Source organism: Haemorhous mexicanus, chromosome 2, assembly GCF_027477595.1.
Source record: "Haemorhous mexicanus isolate bHaeMex1 chromosome 2, bHaeMex1.pri, whole genome shotgun sequence".
Classification (NCBI taxonomy): Eukaryota; Metazoa; Chordata; class Aves; order Passeriformes; family Fringillidae; genus Haemorhous; species Haemorhous mexicanus.
This window is the reverse complement of record NC_082342.1, coordinates 5,982,070-6,006,105: the sequence shown is the minus strand read 5'-3', so window position 1 is coordinate 6,006,105 and position 24,036 is coordinate 5,982,070. Positions and strand designations below refer to the sequence as shown.

Below are 24,036 nucleotides of genomic sequence, written 5' to 3'. Positions count from 1 at the left end.
GATTTTTCTTGGGTGATCCAGAGGTTACTTGAGGTCATTTGAGACCCTGATCGGGGTTACTTGAGGTCACAGGGGTCATTTGAGGTCATCTTGGGGTTACTTGAGGTCATTTCAGGCCCTGATGGGGTCACTTTAGGCCACGGGGTTACTTGAGGTCATTTGGGATTTTTCTTGGTTGATCCAGAGGTTACTTGAGGTCATTTGAGACCCTGATCGGGGTTACTTGAGGTCACAGGGGTCATTTGAGGTCATCTTGGGGTTACTTGAGGTCATTTCAGGCCCTGATGGGGTCACTTTAGGCCACGGGGTTACTTGAGGTCATTTGGGATTTTTCTTGGGTGATCCAGAGGTTACTTGAGGTCATTTGAGACCCTGATCGGGGTTACTTGAGGTCACAGGGGTCATTTGAGGTCATCTTGGGGTTACTTGAGGTCATTTCAGGCCCTGATGGGGTCACTTTAGGCCACGGGGTTACTTGAGGTCATTTGGGATTTTTCTTGGTTGATCCAGAGGTTACTTGAGGTCATTTGAGACCCTGATCGGGGTTACTTGAGGTCACAGGGGTCATTTGAGGTCATCTTGGGGTTACTTGAGGTCATTTCAGGCCCTGATGGGGTCACTTTAGGCCACGGGGTTACTTGAGGTCATTTGGGATTTTTCTTGGGTGATCCAGAGGTTACTTGAGGTCATTTGAGACCCTGATCGGGGTTACTTGAGGTCACAGGGGTCATTTGAGGTCATCTTGGGGTTACTTGAGGTCATTTCAGGCCCTGATGGGGTCACTTTAGGCCACGGGGTTACTTGAGGTCATTTGGGATTTTTCTTGGGTGATCCAGCGGTTACTTGAGGTCATTTGAGACCCTGATCGGGGTTACTTGAGGTCACAGGGGTCATTTGAGGTCATCTTGGGGTTACTTGAGGTCATTTCAGGCCCTGATGGGGTCACTTTAGGCCGCGGGGTTACTTGAGGTCATTTGGGATTTTTCTTGGGTGATCCAGAGGTTACTTGAGGTCATTTGAGACCCTGATCGGGGTTACTTGAGGTCACAGGGGTCATTTGAGGTCATCTTGGGGTTACTTGAGGTCATTTCAGGCCCTGATGGGGTCACTTTAGGCCACGGGGTTACTTGAGGTCATTTGGGATTTTTCTTGGGTGATCCAGAGGTTACTTGAGGTCATTTGAGACCCTGATCGGGGTTACTTGAGGTCACAGGGGTCATTTGAGGTCATCTTGGGGTTACTTGAGGTCATTTCAGGCCCTGATGGGGTCACTTTAGGCCATGGGGTTACTTGAGGTCATTTGGGATTTTTCTTGGGTGATCCAGAGGTTACTTGAGGTCATTTGAGACCCTGAGCGGGGTTACTTGAGGTCACAGGGGTCATTTGAGGTCATCTTGGGGTTACTTGAGGTCATTTCAGGCCCTGATGGGGTCACTTTAGGCCACGGGGTTACTTGAGGTCATTTGGGATTTTTCTTGGGTGATCCAGAGGTTACTTGAGGTCATTTGAGACCCTGATCGGGGTTACTTGAGGTCACAGGGGTCATTTGAGGTCATCTTGGGGTTACTTGAGGTCATTTCAGGCCCTGATGGGGTCACTTTAGGCCGCGGGGTTACTTGAGGTCATTTGGGATTTTTCTTGGGTGATCCAGAGGTTACTTGAGGTCATTTGAGACCCTGATCGGGGTTACTTGAGGTCACAGGGGTCATTTGAGGTCATCTTGGGGTTACTTGAGGTCATTTCAGGCCCTGATGGGGTCACTTTAGGTCACGGGGTTACTTGAGGTCATTTGGGATTTTTCTTGGGTGATCCAGCGGTTACTTGAGGTCATTTGAGACCCTGATCGGGGTTACTTGAGGTCACAGGGGTCATTTGAGGTCATCTTGGGGTTACTTGAGGTCATTTCAGGCCCTGATGGGGTCACTTTAGGTCACAGGGGTCATTTGAGGTCATTTGGGATTTTTCTTGGTTGATCCAGAGGTTACTTGAGGTCATTTAAAGCCCTGATCAGGGTTACTTGAGGTCACAGGGGTCATTTGAGGTCATCTGGGGGTTACTTGAGGTCATTTCAGGCCCTGATGGGGTTACTTTGGGTCACAGGGGTTACTTGAGGTCATTGGAGTTTTTTTTGAGGGATCCAGGGGTTACTTGAGGTCATTTGAGGCCCTGACTGGGGTTACTTGAGGTCACAGGGGTCATTTGAGGTCATCTGAGGCCCTCATTGGGGTTACTTTAGGTCACAGTGGTTACTTGAGGTCATTTGAATCTTTGTTATTCAAATAAAGTTAAAGGACTCCTCTGTGTCCTTTTTGGAGATAAAACCTCTGGTGTTTGAGGATTTTTCTGACGAGTGCATATTGACAGTTCACCTATTCCCCCTAATCTCAAAGGAACCCTCTGGCTCTGAGGAAGCCACAAAACTTTATCATCTCTAACCCTAATCACCAGCAACAGTGACATTTTCAAATATGTTCCTCAAAGACAGGATATAAGCTCCATATTCAACCCTGACACTCAGAACAAGGAACACTAAAAATATTTATTTATTTATGTATTAGTTTCTGCAAATTACACATTAAACTCACAGTGTGATGAAAGAAAAACACGTGGGAGGCAGAGAATTAAATAACTTTATTCAGCCTCTGTTTTTTCCCTTTCTATTTTGTCACCAGAGTTTCAACACACAAAGGGTGCTGTTTGGCAAATCTATCAGAGGGTGCTAACAAGGGAAATAACTAATGGGACTTTTGATGGCAAAGAAAAACAGATGCTGAAGTGAGCTGGATGCTTTGTTGCCACTGCTGTTTCTGGTGCAGCTTGATCTTCTTTCCTCAAAGACAAAACAAGCTCAAAAAAGGGCAGAAAATAAAGAGAACTGTGGAGATTATAAAACCAGACTATTTAAAACTGTGCTCAAGCAGCTTTTGTGATCACAGGCTCTCTGACATGCTACAAAACAATCCTAGCTACTAAAAAACTTGGAAAAAAGGAAAAAAAGTGGGAGAAAAGGGAAGAAATACACAATACATTGGGAAATAGGGGGAAAAATATGGGGGATGGGGATGGAAAGCAAGATTAGGACCTCAGGTCTCATAGTTTGGCACAGACTGGAATTTTTCTGAAGCCAGTGGAGATGTTGGTGGCACATGGGTTCATTCTGGCTACCCAGAGCAGTAAGGACATCACGGTTCAAGAGGAGAGGGCTGGCCCCAGTTGTGCTGTATTTTTGATGTAAGATCTCACTGTCCTCTGGCACTGCTCCCTGGACACAGAGATGGAATGATGGATTAAACATCTCAAGTTTTCTCACCCTGGTTAATGTTAAACTGAATTCTCAGCATTCCACTATTACTCCATCAATTTTATCCATGTATCAGCTATTTACCCACCTTAATATCATCACAATTGGTCAGCTTATTTTGACTGGAATAATTTACATTCACATTTGTCCACTTTGAGGCCATGGGCTGAACTGAAGCATTTTTTTGTTTTAGAAGACTTAAAGCAGTAGCCCCCAAGGAAACACAGCCTGAGGCCACAGGATACAACAACTGGAACTGCACAGCATTTTAAACCAAACCACAAAACTGCACTTGCTATCAGGCAAAGCTATTTACTCCTGTGGAATTGGAAGGAAATGGGTGGGAGCTGCAATGTTTCATGGCTTTGTTTAAATGAGGCATATTTTAAGTCACCTGGAGACTCCAAGCAAAAGAGAGTTTGCACAAACAAGTACAGAAATGGTTTCTCCTCCACAGAGTTATTACAGTACAGAAGTAGACACACAGTCAAGAAGCACAAGGAAAAGCATTCTAAATTGGCCCAAGTCAATGAGCCATTTGATAGATTTCTGATTTCCACTTCAGAGCTTTATCTGTCCCACACTGATAGGAAATGAGTATTGAGGGCAATCTTACTGCTCTTTGAAATAATGGAGATTTGCTTTTTTAGTAGTTAAATCAATGCAGAATCTATTTTCTGAACAGCAGTAGATGTTTCATCTGGCTTACCTGGCTGATGGATTTGATCAGACACATCCATTGTCCTGGGAAAGATGTAGAACACATCTCAGCCTGGTGAGGGCAATTACTGCACTCACAAAAAAGTAAACACCTAGCAAGGAGAGAGTAAAAATCAACAGCTCAACTTTGCTATAATTCCTTTGTCACTACAGTGCAAGGCTGGGAAGAACAGTCAATGATGTGAAAGTCAGCATGTAAAAATAATTATCAAATGAGCCCAAGTCTGAGATGAAGGAAGTAACTGAGTGAAAACTCTTTCCAGTGAAGCAGCTGTTAATTGCATTCATCAGTCCAGTGAATGTAAGGGGAAATTTAATGAACTCCTGACCAACAACTCTTAGATTAATTTCTTTCTTCCATTCTCATTCACTGTGCCTGTTCTCCCAGTGCCTGAGTTAAAAATGGTAAATTTGGTGCAGGCTCTGAGTCTTTAATATGGGCACTACTTTTTGGACCTGCACCAGTTTTTCACCACTTCTTCTCTGCAGGATTTGTGATAAGAGAAATGCAATCCAGCACTAAGGCAGAAGCCACTTGTCTCTTGAAATTAGTGCCTCATACCTGCCCTGAGAACAGAGAGAGTGCTCCAGGAGCTGAGGCCAGCACAACTCAGAGAGTCTCTGGGCTGGTGCTGAAGGAAATAACTCAAGTTCTTACCTGTCTGTATTCAAAGTAGAGGCAGCACAGAGGAGACACACAGCTAATTTAACAAGTGTTAACAAGCTAATTTAACTGCTTTAATGAGAGAGAGAGAGAGAGGTTTTGTGGGAAACCCCATTCCTCAGATGCCATGGTCCTTTTCTCCAAAAAACCATTTCCTCTCAGCAAAATTCCTCTATTTTTGTTTCTGGTGTGTTGTTCTTTTGTTCTTTTATAAATATTTTATTTCCTTTTTTTTTTTCTTTCTACTTTTTTTCCTATTTATCTTTAATCTTTGCAGCACAAGGACTTTATAATCTTATAACCAGCACAGATGTGAAGACATTCAAATCGAGAATCAGAAAATCTGAGACCAAGCCTTCAGCGACTGCCACAAGGCTTTTCTCAAGACAAGACTTGGCTACCACCCCCTGGGGACCCTGAGAGCTCACACCTGAACTCCACCAGGATGTTCCCTGTGCGAGGGATGAGACCCAGACATCCCAGCTCTCCTGGCCAGACAAGCACATCAAGCACACACACAGGCAAGCTCTTCACAGGTCCAGACACCAGAGGGGGAAGACACTTCACAAAATAATTACAGATGTAATTTCTCAGGACACTCTTCTTTCCCACCTCCCACCTCCTTTGGAGCAGAGTGGCACAGCCACACTCTGTGAAATAAGGATTTGACAGTGGAAAGTATCTCAGACCAGAGAGACTTCTTAATCTCTGCTTATCTTAGGTAGCTGTTTCTTAAATCTTAAAGCCTGTAATAGCAGAGCATAAAATTTCCCATTGTTTTTAGTGAAGTCAGAGAGGAAAAAAAATAAATCACAGGATTCAAACATATAACTGTTCCTAAAAGCTTTAAGAGGAGGGACATCAGCCTCCAAATTAACTCAAAACCTACAATAATTACACAAAAGGGATTAGAATATTATGAAAACCTGAATTGTCTTAAGAACTGCAAAATTGATTATAAAGGAGAAGCTGTCAAAAGGACTACTCTGTTAAAGGTAAGTCTTTCTTTTAAAATGCAACAGGCTGGTGAGCACAAAATCAAAGCAGCTTTTAAGGAGCACCCTGAAACTCTTACACTGCTGAGCTTTGTACAAAGGCAACATTGGTGCTAGCTAAAGTATTGAAAGGACAGCTCTGAAATTTAGATTTACAGATGATTTCAATAGTTGCTCATTGAGCAAGGTGTACAGCAGATATTAAAAGTCTATCTGTATTAGAAGTATAAAAGAAAATTTCTTAATCTTTCTTCTGGTGAGGCAGAAGTGTATCTTTCCCATACTCTGCATCTTTGCAGCAGTAAGTGGCAAGGGTAATTAAGTAGTAGTTAGGAATCTGCTGAGTGTTGCATGTCTTTAATGTGCTTTAAAGAAATTCTAGCATTACAGATGCATGGCACTCCTATTACTTGATAATTGCATTTTAAAGTCTGGCACTTTAATTATGCTAAAATGCATGAGGTTATATTTTAAATTTAGTACTTTATTTTATGTTCCAAGTGCTATAAGTTCTTGCCCCTAGATAAGTAAAATTTCATGGAAATCTGAACTGTAACATCCCATCATCACTTTATCCTTATAGTCTAATTAAATGCTGACATTGGTTAAATGAGTTAAATGGAGTATTTTGGTTTTGTGTGTGTTTTGCCAACTCAAAGCAAATTTAAATTAAGAGCCTTTATGAGAGTTCTGTACTCCTTCTGGCACATGGCATTATCATATCATAATAGATGCAATTTAGAAGATTATATCACTCCTTAATTCATTCTCCCTGTTGTTTAGGAGACAAATTTGGGCCCATCAATTTGAGTTGAATGTTTTGTTTCCTGTCTCAGCTATGTAAGTATCCAAGTAACTCTCAGTGAGTCACTTTTAAAATCTGAGCACAGGGAAATGCAGGTTGCTGTGGTGGGGCCTGTGTTTTCAAAATGGACAAGTGACCCAAATTCCAATTCAAATCTTGAAGCACCTGTCCTAAGAAACAAGCAAACAAGCCCCCTTTTTATTATAGGGGTGCTTCACATTCTCTAGAAATTTGCACTACCCTCAGTTTTCTCAAGTCTGGCAGCCAAAATGATTAGCTGTTTCAAAAGCTTAGGCTAAAAAGTAATTAAAAGTGAAATTCTTAGAACTGATTCTCCTCCTTAAAATGGTTTACATGCTCAGAAACACTGGCTTTAGGCTGTACTCTGCTATCTACTTGAAAAATCTGCCTATAACCTACAGCTGAAGAATAAATTGGGACAAGTAGTTGTGTCTTGTCTGTTTAAATTGTGCAATTGTATCAAAACAGATGGATGAATAAAGATGATTTGGCAAAAAGAGTGTGGCACCACTTCAGTGGATCAGGAACCTTCAAAGGAGAGAGGAAGGGCAAGAGAAAGGGAACTTACTCTTCTATATTAGTGTAAGGAAAGCAACATACAGTAGTTCTGTGGTAGCTTTAATCATACAAAAAAAAATTATTAGTCCCTCTGGGTAGGAAGGAGTTGAAAGAAAGTAAATGAAAGCAGGGAAAAATGGCTAGGAAGGGAGGATAATGAAAAACAAGAAAACACTCTGAATAGCAAAAACACCACCCATCTAAGTGATTGATGAATTCAAATATGACACAAAGAAAAAACACAGCAAAGCCATTCTGAGTGAAAGTAGATGTGGAAGTTTCAGGTTCCTTTTAACAAACTGATCATCAGCTCTGAAGACCACTTAGCATATGGAAGACTGTCCCTCATTGGAGGCAATTGCTTGTCTACAAGAGGGAAGTTTAACCAAATGAAGCCAAACCAACTGCTGCCATCCAGGTAAGGCCTGCATTCAACTATCACCTTTTAATTTCTTTTCATTCCCACTGACCTGACCCATGTTACTGGAATGAAAAGAGCTAAGAGGAAAAAATGAAATTTACCTGAAATTTTTTACATTTTTGCAAATTTAGCTTTGCATTTAGACCATATTTCCCATTCTTCACACTAAGACAAATCTTCAAAGCCTCCAAACATGACTCTCTTAGTAGCTTCGTCCTACCATTTAATTGCAGAGGGAAGAAAGCAGAACTAAGAATGACTGTGCATCTTCATCAAAAGGGTTTCTCACCAAAAAACCTTAAGATGGAGACTGAGAACAAGAACCAGGAAGCTATATCACTTCTCCTTACCACAATGAAAAAACTGAATGTGAACTTAACATGATTCAATAGAGATAGAGCTGGTTTTTGTCTTCTACCTGACATCCCAGAAAGAGAGGGAATGTTCTTCCTACCCACTGTCAACAGAGCAACTTCCCTTCTGCCTACTCACAAAAAGAGATACCAGCATTCTATTTCCTGAAAGAGCTGACTCCTTGCTCCCAGTGCAATAAACCAGCCTGGAAATCAAAGAGACTTGCACAAGGTGGATTCCAAAGTAATTTATCCCAGTAAATTATCTTTTACCTGTTGGCCTTTTCCCACTGGCAGCAGCCAGTTCAAACCTAGACCAACCTAGATTGAACAAACATTTATCATTCATGCATACTAGGCAGGGACAAAGTAGAACAAATTTAAATACCCAAATCACACTTAACTTCAATGTCTCCTGCCTTCAGAGGTCTCGATGAACATCTTTAATCAGAACACAAAGGTGAACACTGCAAATGGTGTGCTAGAAATACCTGCATCCTAAATTCCTGGGAGAATGCAGTCTGGACCCCACTGGTTGCCATTTGTGCAGCAGGTCTAAGCTTTCAGTCACTTTTTGGGTCACTTTATCCCTGTGGATGCAGAGATTAACACTCCAGATGCAATGCATGGAGTGCAGATGCAGATGCAGTTGCACTCCAAGGCCCTGTTGGGGCAAAAAGAATTTTCCCTCCTTTCATTCTCTTACATGGCCACACCAGAACCACTCATTCTATGGCCCTCAGTGATCAAGCTGAAATTGCATTTTATTTCAGACTCCATAAGCAATGAAATTGTCCAGTGTTCTAAGTCTCTGTCTGTACCAACATTCGCTCAATCTTGCCTAATGCAGCTATTAAATTAAAAGACTGGTTCTAATTGGTCTTCCTGAGTCAAAGTGTTTCTCCATCCCACTTTAGGTAAAACTCCATAAAGGGTCTATTTATAAATGTTGCCAACATAGTTAATGCTTTTGACCTTTGATAGGGAGCAATTCTAATAATTGTGCAAAGCAGCAGCAACATTTTTTGTTACTGTTCTGAATGTTCCTGTTCAGGAACAGTCTGATGGCCTCTATTTCCCCCTCTCTGTCTCTTTCTCTGTTTTTTAAAGTCTGCCAAATAAGAGGATTTATTTGCTCCGAGTGCAGACCAGCTGAGTTTAGCAGAAGCTCATGAGCAGTAATCCACAGAACAGTTCACATACCAGCTTCTGAGAACCCACCCCATCAAAACACACAGTTCTTATGACAGGTATTTTTAACAATTAGAGCCAAAATGGACACAAGGAGGGGACAAGCACATGTGGCCATGGGATAAAGAAACTGCAGTTACATCTTTCTCATATGAGTGATGCAATTACCTCCTGGATTCTGACTTAGTCCAGAGGGGAAATTAAGGAGGGCCAACTTAAAATACTTAAGGCAATTGCTTAAATTGTAAACTAATTGTAAACTGGTCTACATCAAGCAAACCACAACTCAAATTTTGAAAAAAAAATGTTACATCGTTCCATTATGTTTTCATCAACCCCTGTATTTTATCTTCATTCACTACTTTAGAAGTGCCCTGGAGCTCTAACCTGGCTAGGTTTTTTTAATGTGTGATGGGCAGACTGGTGCATACATTATTTCAGAGGGGGAGGAAGCAATAGTGGCCCATCCTGATCAGCACAGAGCTGGAGCTTTTGTGTCTGTCTGGGTGGAGAAAGCCTTGGAGAGCAGAGGGGAGGCATTTGGCTGGGTAAAGTCATAGTTTAAATCCCTCTCATGTAGGTGAGTGCAAGGGAGATGTGCTATAAAATAGTTGGGTGTGAGGGGATAGAAAGATTCCTCCTCATCATCAGCACAGCACAGAGCATTTGCTTTCAATGTCCTCTTAGAAAACTGAGTTCCTGATTTCTTCCTTTCCTGAATTTTCCGTTCAATACTTTTTTCTGTTTTAGCTGTATTGCAATCAGATTTAAACCCTTGATTTGAATTGCAGAAGAGGGAATTGGTGATGAAAGAAATGTTGCCAATCATCCCTTTTTGAGCTGCTGGAGTGAAGCAGGGTATTCCTTTCTAATTGTTTGAGATTGCAGCAAAAATAACCCCAGGATTCCCAGCATACATTCAGGTCTGGGAAAAGGCCAGAGTCAGGAGTACCATGCCAACCCCATGTCATCACTTACTGGCAATCTGCCACAGCAGAAACTGCACTGTTGAAAACTGTTTGATTACCCCAGAAGTTCATCTTTTCTTGCTGGAAGGAGGCTCTCATCTCCTGTACTGAACATTTGAAAAAATGGAACAACTCTAACCCTGTGGTTTTTTGTTTTTTTTTTTTAAGTGGGAGGATGGTGAACAAATAAATTTTTTTTCTATATATTATTACCCTTCCTAGATTTCCCCTGGGATCCTGGAAATAAGAATAAGAGAATAATATATACCCTTTATAGACAAGTGAACCAAAGCCTGACTAAAGTAAGGACTACACCTCAGAGAAGCACTGAAGGTGCCACTTTTGCCAGGCAATTCCAGATGTGCAGTTCAAATGCTCAAGGAGTAGAACACCACAGGCATTTCCATGCTCTGTGGAGTGAGGCAGCTCTTTCACCTCCTGCCTTGGGGATGCTGCCTCATGAGCACCCTTGGCTGCTGTGCCAGCACTGGGGCTTCAATCCAGACCAGGGATGTCACAGCACTCACACAGTGGCCTTCAGGTGACTCTGTCCCAAAGGATGAGGACAAGGAGTGCATCTGGTGCTCCCCAGTGCTAAGGGGCTCTCTGCACACAGCCCAGAACTGGTGCCAGTCCAGGGGGACACCACTGCTGGCTCCTCTGCACCAACAGCTTTGCTCTACAAACCCATCCCTCTAGGGCTACAGCTTGCTGAGAGACCCTAAAACACAACTGCACAGCACCTACAGGGTTCTGCCTGTTAAAAACAAGCCTTCAGGAGGGGTGGAGGCCACACCTCTGCAATCCTGAGCTGCCTGTGATCCCCAGCCCCAGACATGTTCACAGCTGCCTCCCTTAGAGAAGGGCTAAGCCACAAGCACTCCTCTCCTGAAGTGCTGCTGCTTTTGGGAGGTGAAATATTCCCTGAGTGGGTAGCCAGGAGAATGCCATGGTCTCCAAATACATTTTTCTGAGGAGAGACTCTGCTCACAGCCTGCAGATGACTTGTGATGCACCACACAGCAGGAGATACTGACCTCCTTGGCTTTAGGGAGAAAACCCAAGATTCCCCAGCACTGGCATCCACAGACCACCTGCCTGAGATGCTGCTGAGCTAACACAGCCTGGGACCCCCCCAAAAATAAATCCATGAGCACAGGATACATCTGGGCCATGTTTCCTGCAGTCACAGCTGGACTTTACTGCCTGGCCTGCTCCTGCTGTGCCCCAATTGTCCTTTGGGGCATGGACCTGCCCTTGTGCCCTGTTCAGGCCCTTTGAGCACCTGCACGAAGTTGTTTCAAATTCCACTCCTGGAATTTGAGCCTCCTAAAATCTAAGTTCAGTAATGCTCAGCAAACTACTCTCAAACACACTGGTGGATTTGGGCCAACACCACAGGTCCAGATACAGAACCAAAACTAGGATTGAACTCAGACAGTCAAAATAAGCAAAGCAAATGCCTAAATTATATTCTCATATACACAGGTCAAAGACCAAGGTGAGTGCAGTAGGAACACTCTGCCTTCCTTTCATTTGCTCTGAACAATCAGAAAGAAAAGGCATTTCTCAAATGTCAGACTAGAATTTGGCTGATGCTGCTGTTGTTTATCTCCACCTCACTGAGAGCCTTTAATTCAGTGTGAATTTGAGTCCATGAGAGGCTGTGTGTGGCAGCAAAGGAGCCCAGATTGGGATTGTGATTCCTGACACACTGCTTGCAATATTTGGCCTCCAAGGACACTCTCTCCTGATGTCTGGACCTTCTTCAGCTGGGAATTGCAGCCTGGGAATTTCAGTACACCTTCATCTGTAAGGTTACAGATAGAGTGACTTAGTCTACATGCCCCAGTAATGGGACCAAGACAATCATGGAAAAGGGAGTAATTGACTGCATTTCTTCACATTCCTAGCCAGACAGCATCTGTTCAAATTAGATTTTGTGAATTTGATGCTATGTGAACAGCAGGCCTGGTCCATAAGCCACCAATAACTCTTTTTCCTTCCCTCTCCCTTTTCTAATGAAACAATCAGCTCTAAAACAGATTCCTTGGAAAGAGATATGTGCAAATGGATTTTTTTTTTTATGCCAAACAGAGCTTTACTAACACCAGTAAAATCAACACAGGTATAAGGGATTGCTCATTAAAAGGTGGAATCTCTATATTCTGCTCTTCTAAGAACTGAAATATGTTAAAGATAAACATATTTCTTATTCATCTTTACTCCCTGGTGACAAGTTGCTATTGGACACCTTATTTAATAGCTTCAAAGACACTCCCTGCAAAAAAGAGTGAGAAAATTTATCTCCTCTGAAAATGGATTTTCTTTGAGTGGGAAAATCCATGGATCCAGCTGACTTGGCATGGGGATTATAATTCTGAGACAAGCTTAAACTGTCACATCCATCCAAACAGGTTTGGGTTGGAGTCTTTTGGCCAGAATACTTAGAAATAGAAAAGGTATGCCACAGTTTAAGCTTCCTTGAATTGCAATTCTTCTTCTTTCTTTCTCACCGAAGAAAGGAAAATTAAAGCAACATCAATCTCTTTGTTTAATTTTACTACTAAAATTCACTAAATGCAACTTTCTGTGCCTCTTGCAGAAGACTTCCTGCAGACAAACAGGCAAATCTTATGCATGAATCAGAAACGCTGGCACATTTATCTAAGCACTGTAAAATACACTCTGTTCACAGCCATGTAAGAGTAAAAGAACAATTATACCAGGCCAGATCAAAGATCCATCTGCTCAGCCTGCAGTTTCTGAGAGCAGCAAGGAGGAGATATCTACAGATAATCACAGAGTGACACTTCCCCTGCATTGTCCTTAGACAGTAGAGCAATTAAAATCATTCTCCAACAAATGCTGCTAACATGAATTAATTAAACTCTGACCTGGCCATTTGCATCCCACAAGCAGAAAAAGAAAAGCCAAAATGAGTCATTTCTCAACTTGACTTATTTGGTCACATCTAAAACTATTCCAACAGATGAGATTATCAACATATTTTTTTCTTAGCTAGTTATTACACCTCACACAAAGTAAATTATTTGTTTCATGGTCAGCTACAAGTTAGAAAACTTCTGGGACATCTTTAATCTTAGATCAACTTCTGAGGACAAGGACAGCTTCTTTTAACTCTTTAACAGGAATTATTTTCCCTTCTAGGCTAATCCAGAGCAGCAAACCAATACCACAAAGGTCATGTTATGCATCCTTTTGCTGCAGAACAGCAAGCTGTTGATGTTTTTCTTTTTATAAATGGCTCATTATATTAATAAAGAATCACATATTGTCTCTCTCCAATCACTGTGCCTTTAGGATTTTTTTCCCTTAATGCAGTATAGTGGCTTTTGAAGCTATTGGTGGGAAAGAAGTTTGTTTTATGGAAAAAAATTCCAGAAATTTACAGATGATTTCATGTATCTGGCATCTTTGTCATGTTAGGATTGAAAATACTCCCCCACAGTTGCTGATGAGGGTTCTCAGCTTTTGAAAATGCCATTCAGTTTTTCATTTTTTATGCTAAGCAAGGAATGTCATATAACAATAAAAATAAAGCTGCTTACAGGAAATGTGCAATAATCCATTCTCAGTCAAGATAGCTAATGAAAACTGGGATTCATCAAATTCTGCTGATATAAGAGACTAACTGCATCCAGAACACATTTGTGTAGCATTCTGGCAACACATAACTGCACAGTCTCTCATTTGATTGGAAAATCTGTCTCTCCCTCATTGATCCCATGAGGCATAGCAATTAATAAAAGGTAGCTGCACTCTGTAGGTACTGACTTAGAAGTCCACTGAACAGGAGGGACACTTCCAAGACCCTTTGGGTTGGCAATAAAGGCTTCTGTGCTAAAACCCATTCAAAAGGGGGATCCCTAAACAAGCCCATAATTAAAAGGACAATCTAATATTTAAAATTATTAGGCAATCATAATTAAAAGCAGTCCAACCTCTTTTTCTGCTGGTCACTTCACCAGCAACACCCCAGGAGAAGAGGTGTGTGTTTTAGGGACATTCTCAAGTGTAGGTACAAAGTCTACCTGCTGCCAAGGAACATGGCCACAGCAAGGATAACAACTGCAGTGGAGGTGAAAACTCAAAAGGGAGTGGTAGAGCCATCATTTGGATGGCAGAGCCATCATTTGGAAATACACAGAGAGGGCCAAGCTTCCCTGCTGCCACAGCCTGTGCTGGACTCAGTGCTGGAAGAGAAAGCAGCAGCTGGATGACCCCAGAGCCAAAAAATGAAGCAGAGGATCTGGGCAAAAACACTTGGCTAGTTCAGCTGCAACAGCTTAGGGGGCACAGAGCTGCTGCCCCTCCAGTTCTGCACTGCTTTAGGTGGCTATCAGAGAGAAACACTGGGGCTGGATGTGGGTGGCTCTTGCTCTCTGTGTATTCTCTCCCTTTTTTCCTGCTTCTCTGCATTTATCTGTCCTTCCCTCCCTCTCCTGCTCCTCCAAGTTTTATTTCTTGGCTCTACCTGTAATAAACTGAGATTATTTTTCATTCAGCTGCACTGGAAAGGCAGGATATTTGTAATGTCAGGCTCAGGTGGGGATGAAAGAGTAAATGAAGCTGGAGGCCATCCATGCAACAACCTGAGAATTTCTATCATAGATGCTATTGTTAGGAACAATAAGAGAAACTCCTTTTGCCCTTAATGAAAAGGGGATGGAAGGAGGTATATTACACTTTAAATTTGCAGCTAGTAGAGTAGGACAAAGAGATATTTTAGTAAAATTATAAATAAACAAAAATGGGGTTTGCTGCTCCATCACCCATGGCAAATTAAACCCCAGTGTTCCTTATGTTAATAAATTCCCTACATAGGTGTGTGTATATATATATATATATATAGGGAGAGAGAGTATATTTTTTATATATAGGGCCATTGCTTTGGAATTGCAGGACAGGGACAGAGATTTGATGAGAGGGGAGAAAAAGTGGAGCATTTTCTTACAGTCTTAGGCTGTGACAAAGCCATTGCTGGAGCTGCAGCAGGGACCTGACTGCCTCGTGGTGCCCAGATAAATCAGATTTGGCAATGCCTGGTCTGACTGGCTTCCAGAAAAGCAGCAGTAAAACACAGCCAGTACATTAAGAACAATGAAATAAGGCATTTCTAGACTGGTATAATAAATAGCCCCTGACACATTGCATTGTTTTATCTGTATTAGCAAAAACCATAAAACCCAACACCTTTAACAGCACTAATCCATACCCAAGCCCCTTGGAAATTCCTCCAACCCAAGCTATACCCTTGGTATACAACACATCCTACTGTATTGGCACAGGAAATGTGCAAACATACTGGCTACTGGACTGTGGAAAGATTTCCATGTATTTTCTCCCAGTAACACACACACAGTACATTACAAATACATTTGTAAAACACAAAAAGCAAGAAGATATAGAGAGTACACGTAATATATTTAACTGGAAATTTGAAGGGATTTTTTTTTTAATTGCTTGAACAAACCTTTCATAGCAACTAAATATTCACAGGTAAGACCTAACCTGGAATGCTGCCTGATCTTAAGACCAAGTGCTGTTATAAATTCATATCTCAGTGTTTTTTAGAAGTACATCTTGGTTTCTGTGTTTTCAATATACAGGAGGAGCTGTAAATCTCAATTCTAATTTCAAGTGGCTCTTGGTGGGAGATAAGTCTTCTAAACCTGCCCAACTACATGTAACATTTCCCCAATTTCCTTCTTTACTGACTCTAATAAATTTTATGTGGTGGCAGGATAATGCCACACACTAAAAGAGTGCACATGGTCTCTTACAACACTTGAGCACAGCACCTGTAGGCTTTGGGGATGTAAAGCTCCAAGGCAATACATTTCATCTGAGGTGAGAAAATTTAAATTCTGGAAGGTGAAAGCATGCAATGATGCCAGCTTCAGCAGAAACTGAAATTTTGAATCCAGATTCCTTAAAAGTGGCACAGTTAAATATGAACTCTGCAGATACCCAGATTGCAGATTCAGAGGGAGAGCCAAGGATGGTGGTGATTTGTACCATTTTCACATTGCCTCTCTGTAAATTAATGGGGAAACAGCAAAAAAATCTTATCTTTACAAAGAGAAAAGCAACTTTCACTTGATAAAAATTTTAACAACCTCCTGAGAAGTTTCCAGTTTATTTCTTTCCTGCCCCAAGTTTTGATCTCACAAAAATGCTCAGTAATCTAGCATGCAACATAAACAGAACACAAATCAAAAAGAACTCTGCTGCACAATTTAATACCAGTTTCTTACAGAAATGCAATTATTATATCTTATAGAGGGGAAAAATATTTTAAAAGGACAGCAAAATTCAGGGCATCTCTCTGTCCCTCAGGTTCAGTTCTGGCCATGTAACCCCCAAGTGTGATTCTTACCAAGGGACTGTGAAGTCCTCAGGTTCACCACCCTTACACTGGTTATCACCACATACAACCCTTACTGTCATTACAGTAACTCTTAACCTCAGTGTATTCACAAAGAGAGAGTTATAGATTTCATTTACAATTTAAATTTCTAATGACAGAATTGAAGGTCTCTCAGCAGTGTTCTTGCCAGCTAAAAGCCACAAAAGGAATTTCCCTCTCGTCTGTGCCAAGGCTTGGTTCACACAAATGTGAACATTAGGAAAAAGTTTATTAAAGGATGTTGTGGCAAGGTATAAAAGGCTACAGAACTGTGTTTGGGGTTTCTCGTGACAGATACAAAGGTTCTGATTCTGAAGCAGAACCTTTTAATTGTAAAGGAACCAATAAATTGTAGAAATCAAGATCTGAGGTGGGTTTTAAGCTCACTCCATCTCCTTTCTGATTTTGTGTAGACCCATATTTTTTCTATGCTTTTTTTCTTCCACATGCCCTTCTCTGTGCCCCGATGAGGAAAACAGACTTGAGACTTCCTTTTTGTGTCTCCAAATTGTTTTTCATTGAGAGGTACTTCATAAAGAGAGTCATTTCTGCTCAGCACATCTCCTTACATGTGTTTCACCAAGTGTATTCTCCCTATGTGAGCTATCAAACTATGGGCCAAACCTCCTTTTAAGAGAGTCCTTGACACCAAAGCTTGTTAAGTGACCCACTGAGGGATAAGAAGTGGAATGCTACCTAAAGTAGTATTTCTGAAGCTGCAGAACCCCTCCCATTGACTGATTGTACAGGTCACTGTTGTTCCACGTGTTAAACTGTTACATGCTACAGAAACAGGAAAAAATGTGAAGTCACATCCCTAAGGAATGGAGGGGAAAAAAGGTTACTTCCTCCCTCTGCTTACTGAAAGAGAAACTAAAATTTTAGATTAGTTAAAAATCAGATGGAGTTTTGTTCCAGCTCCTTAAAACTCTTTGAGAGGAAGAGTTGTAACTTTTCACTTTGGCAGCATCACATAAAGAGAACTTCTAGCTTTTCTTTGCCATTGAACTATTTACCAAGTTTAATCTGAGTTGACATAGTACTTTGCTGCTCTGAGAGCAGCAATTTTAAGAGGTAAATCTACCATTTCTGTAATGCAGTTTCCACCATTCCATTTCCACATCAGCAGTAGATACGTTGGCCTAAAAGTGAATTAACTTCTCTATCAATAATCCTGAAGCAAAGCTCATCAATCACTGGGACACAGGACAAAGGAAAGCTACACACTCATGTCTGGCTATTTTTCTCTGAGATAGACTACAGTTCAAATATAGATTACAAGTTTGATGAAGGAATTACATGGTCTGAGTTAGACAGGAGATAAAATACAATTATATTGGTTCATCTGAGGTTTCACTCTCAAAGGTTCTGTCAACCCGTCTATCACAAAAGGCAACACCCTATCCATGCAAATTAAGAATACCCAAACCAGGGGAATATTCTAGAAGATAAGGAAGCCACTGTTTGCATTTCACTATTTAGTGGAAGTTAAGCACTAGAAAGTACAAGTTGTAAATTACATAGAAACCTGTTGATAAATAGGGAAATCTTTTTGCAGGCACAAATAAATTGTTTTTTGTGGAATGTAACAGCATTGGAGAGACACAGCAAGGAGTTTAAACAAAGCAAACCATCATGCTAAGGAATTTTAAATTTTAAAAGAAAATCTGAATAGCAATTCAGGTAGATAAATTCAGTAAAGTAGATTCAAAGCCAGAATATCAATGCATTCAGAGGGCACAGGGCATAGTGCTTGTTTATTTATTGGTGTGACTTCAGAATACAGAGCATCTCTGGTGATGCCAGTTGAAAATAACATCAGCAGAAGGATTGAGAGCCACTCAGGATGGTGATGTGTTTCAAAATCTGAGCATCCCCACATTTAAGATATTTATTACAAAGGTTACTCAAGGTCTATGTGGCTCTTCCCTTACCCTGGTATCAGTGAAAGGCAGCACTATCTCAGCTAGAAAATTTGCTAGCTAGGACTTAAAAGCCTTGTGCTGAGGGATTTTGTTTTCACAGGAGTTAAAACATTTCATTTTAAAAACTTTTTGATATTCAACTCAGGGGGTTGGGCGAAGTTTCCCGGGGAAGAAATGTAATTTATGACATGCTTCTTATTACTGTATGCTGAAAAGGTGCTAGCAGGGAGGCTAAGATAATTTCACGAGTCGATGGCTGTAAGTGGGAGGGCTGTGCTGCCTCAGGTTTCAGAGCTGCAGATCGGGAAAAGCTGTTTAGAGCCTTGTCCAGGAGGTGGCAGGAGAAGTTAACCAAAGTTTCGATGGTCCCCTCCTGTCAAGCTCTAACTCACAGAAGCATTATGAGCTAAGAGTTACCATAAGGAAAGGTGGTAAAGTCTGGTTACTGAAAAACAGAAAAGCCTCTCGCTGAATATTTCTTCCTGATCTGTTATCTGTGCCTGTGTAATTTGTCCAGTTATAAGCACACTGCATTTTAAAGGAAATCCAATTTGCAGCAGCATTCCAGCACTGTAATTAATACCTGGAGTACAATTTCATTTTTATTCCAATTTCATTTTTATTCCAATTTCATTTCTGCTCCATTCTACAGAATGCAACACTCAATTCACTCAAAAGGAACCAATTTAAAGGAATCCAGTGGCAAAACAAAAAGAAAAAAAAGAAAAAGAGAATAAAAAGAAAAATCAGTGACCCAACTGAAAACCATCCATCACTGATGTTCGCACTTTGTAGCTGGAACATTGGAATACCAAGTATTTTTATTGAGAAACCTCATTAGTACTTTTATATTTAGCCATATTGCAGCAACAAGGGAGCCCAAGCCACAACACTAGATTTGGTTCAGAAAAAGCCATTCCCTAATTTGAGTTAAAAATAAAAAGAATGAGTAATGCAAAAATCAGCCTCTGCCCATATTTCCTAGAATCTGTGCTTTGTTCATCCTCTTTTAATTATTTCAAACCCTATTTGTCACTCAGTACATTTTCCTTTTCTTTCACAACCTCTGTGCACGAGAAAAAGGATCAGTCTCTTGGGAAGTCTACATTGGTTAGACACCAGCCATTAATTAAAATGAATCAAGTTTTCTGACTTTGTAGCACTTTTTTTTTTTGCTTCAGTAGAACAAAAAGTAAATTTAGAGAAATTATTCAAATTTAGGCAAAACACCAGCTTTGAGGGAAAAAAAATGCACAGAAAAATGTATTTTATAAGTTGGTAACCCTCACAAATGGACAGCCTGGCATGAGAACGCTTAATATTATTATTTATTTAGATATTTAAGTGATGATAATTTTGTTTGTTTGTTTCTAGAAGCACAGCTACTCTGGTATGCAAGTTGCAGCAGAAGAAGCATGAAGCAAACAAGTTCTCTTTTGTTACATGCAGCACAGAAACGCTGTCCCCAACGTGCAGTGAGCAGTTTAGGAAGCCAAAAGCCTTAGGAAATATCAAGCCCCTATGACAGCAGATCAAAGCATGCCACAGGAAGCCTGTGACAGAGCTCTACTGCAGATTCCTGTGTGCCCTCAAAAGAGAAAACTTGTTAGATGGCGGTGCCTTAGCAATTAAAAACTCTCACCCAAGTTAAATGATGGAGAATTAGTCTGCCTGGCATTCTATCATTCCACTCACGTTTTCAGTTTGGGAAAAAGGACTTAAAACAAAATAAAGGCATTTTCTTCAGAAACATGAGATTTTGTGGGGAAGTTTTCAGGAGTGCTCTGGGTTCTCCCTCCAGTGTAGTTCACAGAACTTGCTGAGCTCTCCAGCATCCTGTCAAATGGAGTGCTGGCACTTCTGTCATTACAGGACAGATACAAGGGGGCACACAGTGTTAGAGACCTCACCAATGCACTGCAGGGTCAGTTTTCCCCACAAAACAACAGAAAGCTGCTAGGCAAGATGCAGCTTGGAAACATCATGGCAGCAGTGGGAACAACAGCCCTGAAATCAGACTTTATCTCCTCCTATGTTAACAATCCATCCTGGGGAACAGGAATAAAGTCCTGCTGGTGATCTTATGTGCATCCATGGGCAGAAGCACTGGGTGTGATGAGGTCACAAGGGCAGGAGACAAAACTTTAACCAAAGAAGAGCATCCAGGTGGATTCCCCATTCCTCAACTCTGGGAGTGCTTCACAGCCAGAGAGAAAACTCAGTGCTGAGCACTTGTGAGAGGGGAAACAGCACAGGTAGGGAAGCCAGAGATGGTGGCAAGCCTGACATCCAGAGCAGAAGTTGTAACTTTCTTTCCCTAGCCCAGCCCCATCTTCAGATCATCAGATGCTCCCCAGCATGTTATTGCATCACTGGTGCTTTGCTTCTAATCACATGGATTTAATTGTCTCATTACCACTGCTCTGTCTGACGAGTGCTGCTCTGGAAGTGCCAGATCCAGTGCACAGAGATGTGTTTGCCATTTACTGCATGCTCACAGCACAGCCCTTTGATCCCAACCAAAGGCAAAGCCATCACTTCTGTAATATTAAAGATCTTGGGCTTTTCCCTTTTCATGAATTTACTAATGATCCTTAGGAAGACAAGAGCTCAGCCTCACACTATACTGCTTTGGTCTCCTAATGACACCAGTACACTAAATTCACTTCCAGAGGGGAGGGAGGTCATGAAGTATTCTTTTTTTCCCCAAATTATAATAAATGTGTTGTCTTTGCAGTATTTTCTCCACACTTGCATCAGAACTGAATGCACTAAAGGGTAAACTGTTTCGCTTTGCCATTAACTTTAAAAGCATGCAATTTCAGTACTCCACCAGAGCAGAGAGCCTCTAAATTAATCTGTGTTCAGCAGAGGAGTGGTGGCTACATCTGAAGTTCCCCCAGCTCTTGTGTCCATGGGTGACCACTCTGCAGCTGCTCCTTGGTTGGCTGCAGAACAAACCATATCAGCCCCAGCTGAGGGCCCTCTCAGAGAAGAGGACTTTGTGTCTGGATGTTGGGAAGACACAGTGATGTCCCAGGTCACCTTCTTATTGGGAATGAGATCTGAGTGGTGTATGTAAAAAAGAGTGGTGCATGTAAAAAAAAAAACCAAACCCAACCAAATCACTTAAAAGAGTTATCAGTGATTTATCTTCTAAATGGAAGGGAAAGGACTGTGCAGGGAGCTGGTTTGGATGTGGTACAGGTAGTAGCTACCTATAGAAAGCTGAATAAGGTGGGACAGTGGCCTTACTTTGGAACCTGACCACTCCAGCAAATGCAAGAAAATAAATCTGGCACTAAGAAGTAGTTGGGTGGCAGAGGGGGAAAGCTTCAAAATGCAGTGCAAAACTTCAAAATTCCTCCAAATGACAAGCACAGGACATTGTGTTTGGGCAAGCAGAAGCAAGTGCACAAAACAGGATGGGAGACTGGTCAGGAAACATTGGTGAAGTGGACCTGGGATTAGAGCAGATTACCTAATAAAACAAAACAAGATAACTCCCCAAACAAAACAAAAAACCCCTGAGATATAGAAAGTCTAATAGCCTCATACAGGATTTCTTCCATTTTACCCTGAACTGACAAAGCCTGTGCTGAAATATGTAGGTTTCAACATCTTGCTTAAAAAATAATGGAGATATATTAAAGAAGAGGTTTGACAATTATTACAGGAATAGAAAAAAAATATTTATGAAGAAAGATCAACACTTTTCATTATTTCTCCTCTTATAAGAAGTGTATTAAACTTATTAAGTGTATTAAATCTTCATATACAGAATGGTTTTAGCAATGTTATTTTGCCACATTGAAGCATTCAAGGAACCAGAAAAGTGTGGATTCCTTGTGCTAGATCAGAAATGTGTTTTGCACATCTAAGGTAATATAGGTAAGGGTCTGTTACAAACTTCCTTCATAACTTCAGAGACAATAGTTAAAATTCTGTCATTAAAAGGCATTAGCTTCCTCTATGCAGAATGGAGAGCAAATGTAAGTAATAAAATGCTCAAAAGCATTTGAGCATAATGGAAAGTGATCTTTGGGCATTCACTAAGGAAACAACATTTTAGGTTAAGATAATGCAGGTTTAGAAACATTTTTGAAAGGTAGCATAGCATGGACCTCAGAGAAAACCTGATTATAAAAATGGTCCTGAATAGGGCAACCAAAGGTTTATAACATAATAGATTATAGAATCAAGCTTATTATTTCAAAAAGGCAAATCTAAAAAGTCAGGGAATTCACCTGGGCTGAAAACTCAAACAGGTAACTGAGAACTTAACCAAGTGCACCCTGATTAAGGGGATCAGTGACGTGGCCCCAGCCTCGTGTAAACTTAATACAGGACCAAATGTAATTACCATCAAAATGTGAAAAGGATTAGGATAGCAGAAATAAGGATACAGCTACAAAATTCAGCAAAGAAACTAATCACTAGGAAGACCTTTAAGTGGGGGAACAATATAAGAATTTCTAGAAGTGGAGTCAGAATTTATGAAGCAAATTACTAGAAAAAACAAATTTTTCAGTGGCTGTACACTGGGGGAAAAGTGCTAAAAAGAACTTTGTTTATCATGTAGTAGAAGGGAAAGTTTAAGACAAAAATTAATCCACTCATATTCTAAGTCAAGATTAATATTCTGCCTCCATTTTCAATGAGATAATTTTAATGCAGAATGTAAGATGAGGAGCTAGCAAGATGAGAAATCATTCTGTGTAATAGAGAAGCACATTGCCAAAGATTGCCATGCAACACATTCCCATCAGAAGGCTTGGATCCTTTCTTCTTAAAATGCTGACAGATTTTATGTTTCAAATCCCAGACCCTGTAAAAAGGGCTTGAGAGATGGGGTTTTGTGCTTTAAAAGATGTCAGACTAAAGGCAGCTTAAGAAAAACAAGGGCCAATAATACCTGTCCATAAAAAGGACAGTAATATTCAAGAACTATGAAAAAGTCTTGGAGGAGATAATGAGAAACAGGGACAAACAAGAAGGGAGAAAATGCAGCATGTGCTCACTAAAGTTATTGCTGATAAGCAACTTCTATTTTATTAAGATATCAGTTTGACCAGAAAAGGAGCTGTTTTAAGCCAAAATATGCTCAGCCTTTTGGATCTGGTCTAACATGCACAAAATGTATAAAATTAATTGTCAGATGCAAAAAGGTCTGGAACGCTCCAGGACTGACGCAAGTGAAATGAAACAGAAAATTAAATCAAAGATCATTCACTTAGCATTTGATAAGAATATTTCCTACAAGTCCATGCTCATGAACCAAAATAGACCAAGAAGGAGGAAGCCCTAGAGAATGATGAATCCACCAGTGATGTGTCACTGTGAAAGGACAAATATGGCATATCAGACTACGTTTCCCACAGAAATAAGAAAGAACAACACTGTTGGGCTCTTTCTTACACATATAAAAAACCTTAACCATGATCAAGGTAACCCAAAACAAAACATGGCTGTAAACCTCTTGGACCACTAGCTCTACAATCAGAAAATCTGTAGGACAGAGTGATTCACTAGGCCTGCTAAGATGAAATGGTTGCTGCCTATCCTGATGAAGTAGAACCACCAGGGAAGAAGGAAATTCATTTAAGCTAAGAAACAGCATCACCCAATAGGCTTTAGGAGACCATCAATTAATTATAACAAACTTGAAAAAGGTCAAGGCA

General features: G+C 40.9%; 1 long non-coding RNA gene across 1 annotated transcript in view; it reads right to left on the bottom strand.

Annotated features, from left to right (window-relative positions):
- Positions 1-2,620: 2,620 nt before the first annotated feature.
- The window catches only part of LOC132324239 (uncharacterized), a 71,981-nt gene continuing 50,565 nt past the window's right edge, over positions 2,621-24,036 (bottom strand). Inside the window, exons 2-3 of the long non-coding RNA XR_009485544.1 lie at positions 4,011-4,113; positions 2,621-3,262 (exon numbers count right to left, since the gene is read on the bottom strand). This is a non-coding gene — a long non-coding RNA (uncharacterized LOC132324239). The remainder of the gene's footprint in view (positions 3,263-4,010; positions 4,114-24,036) is intronic.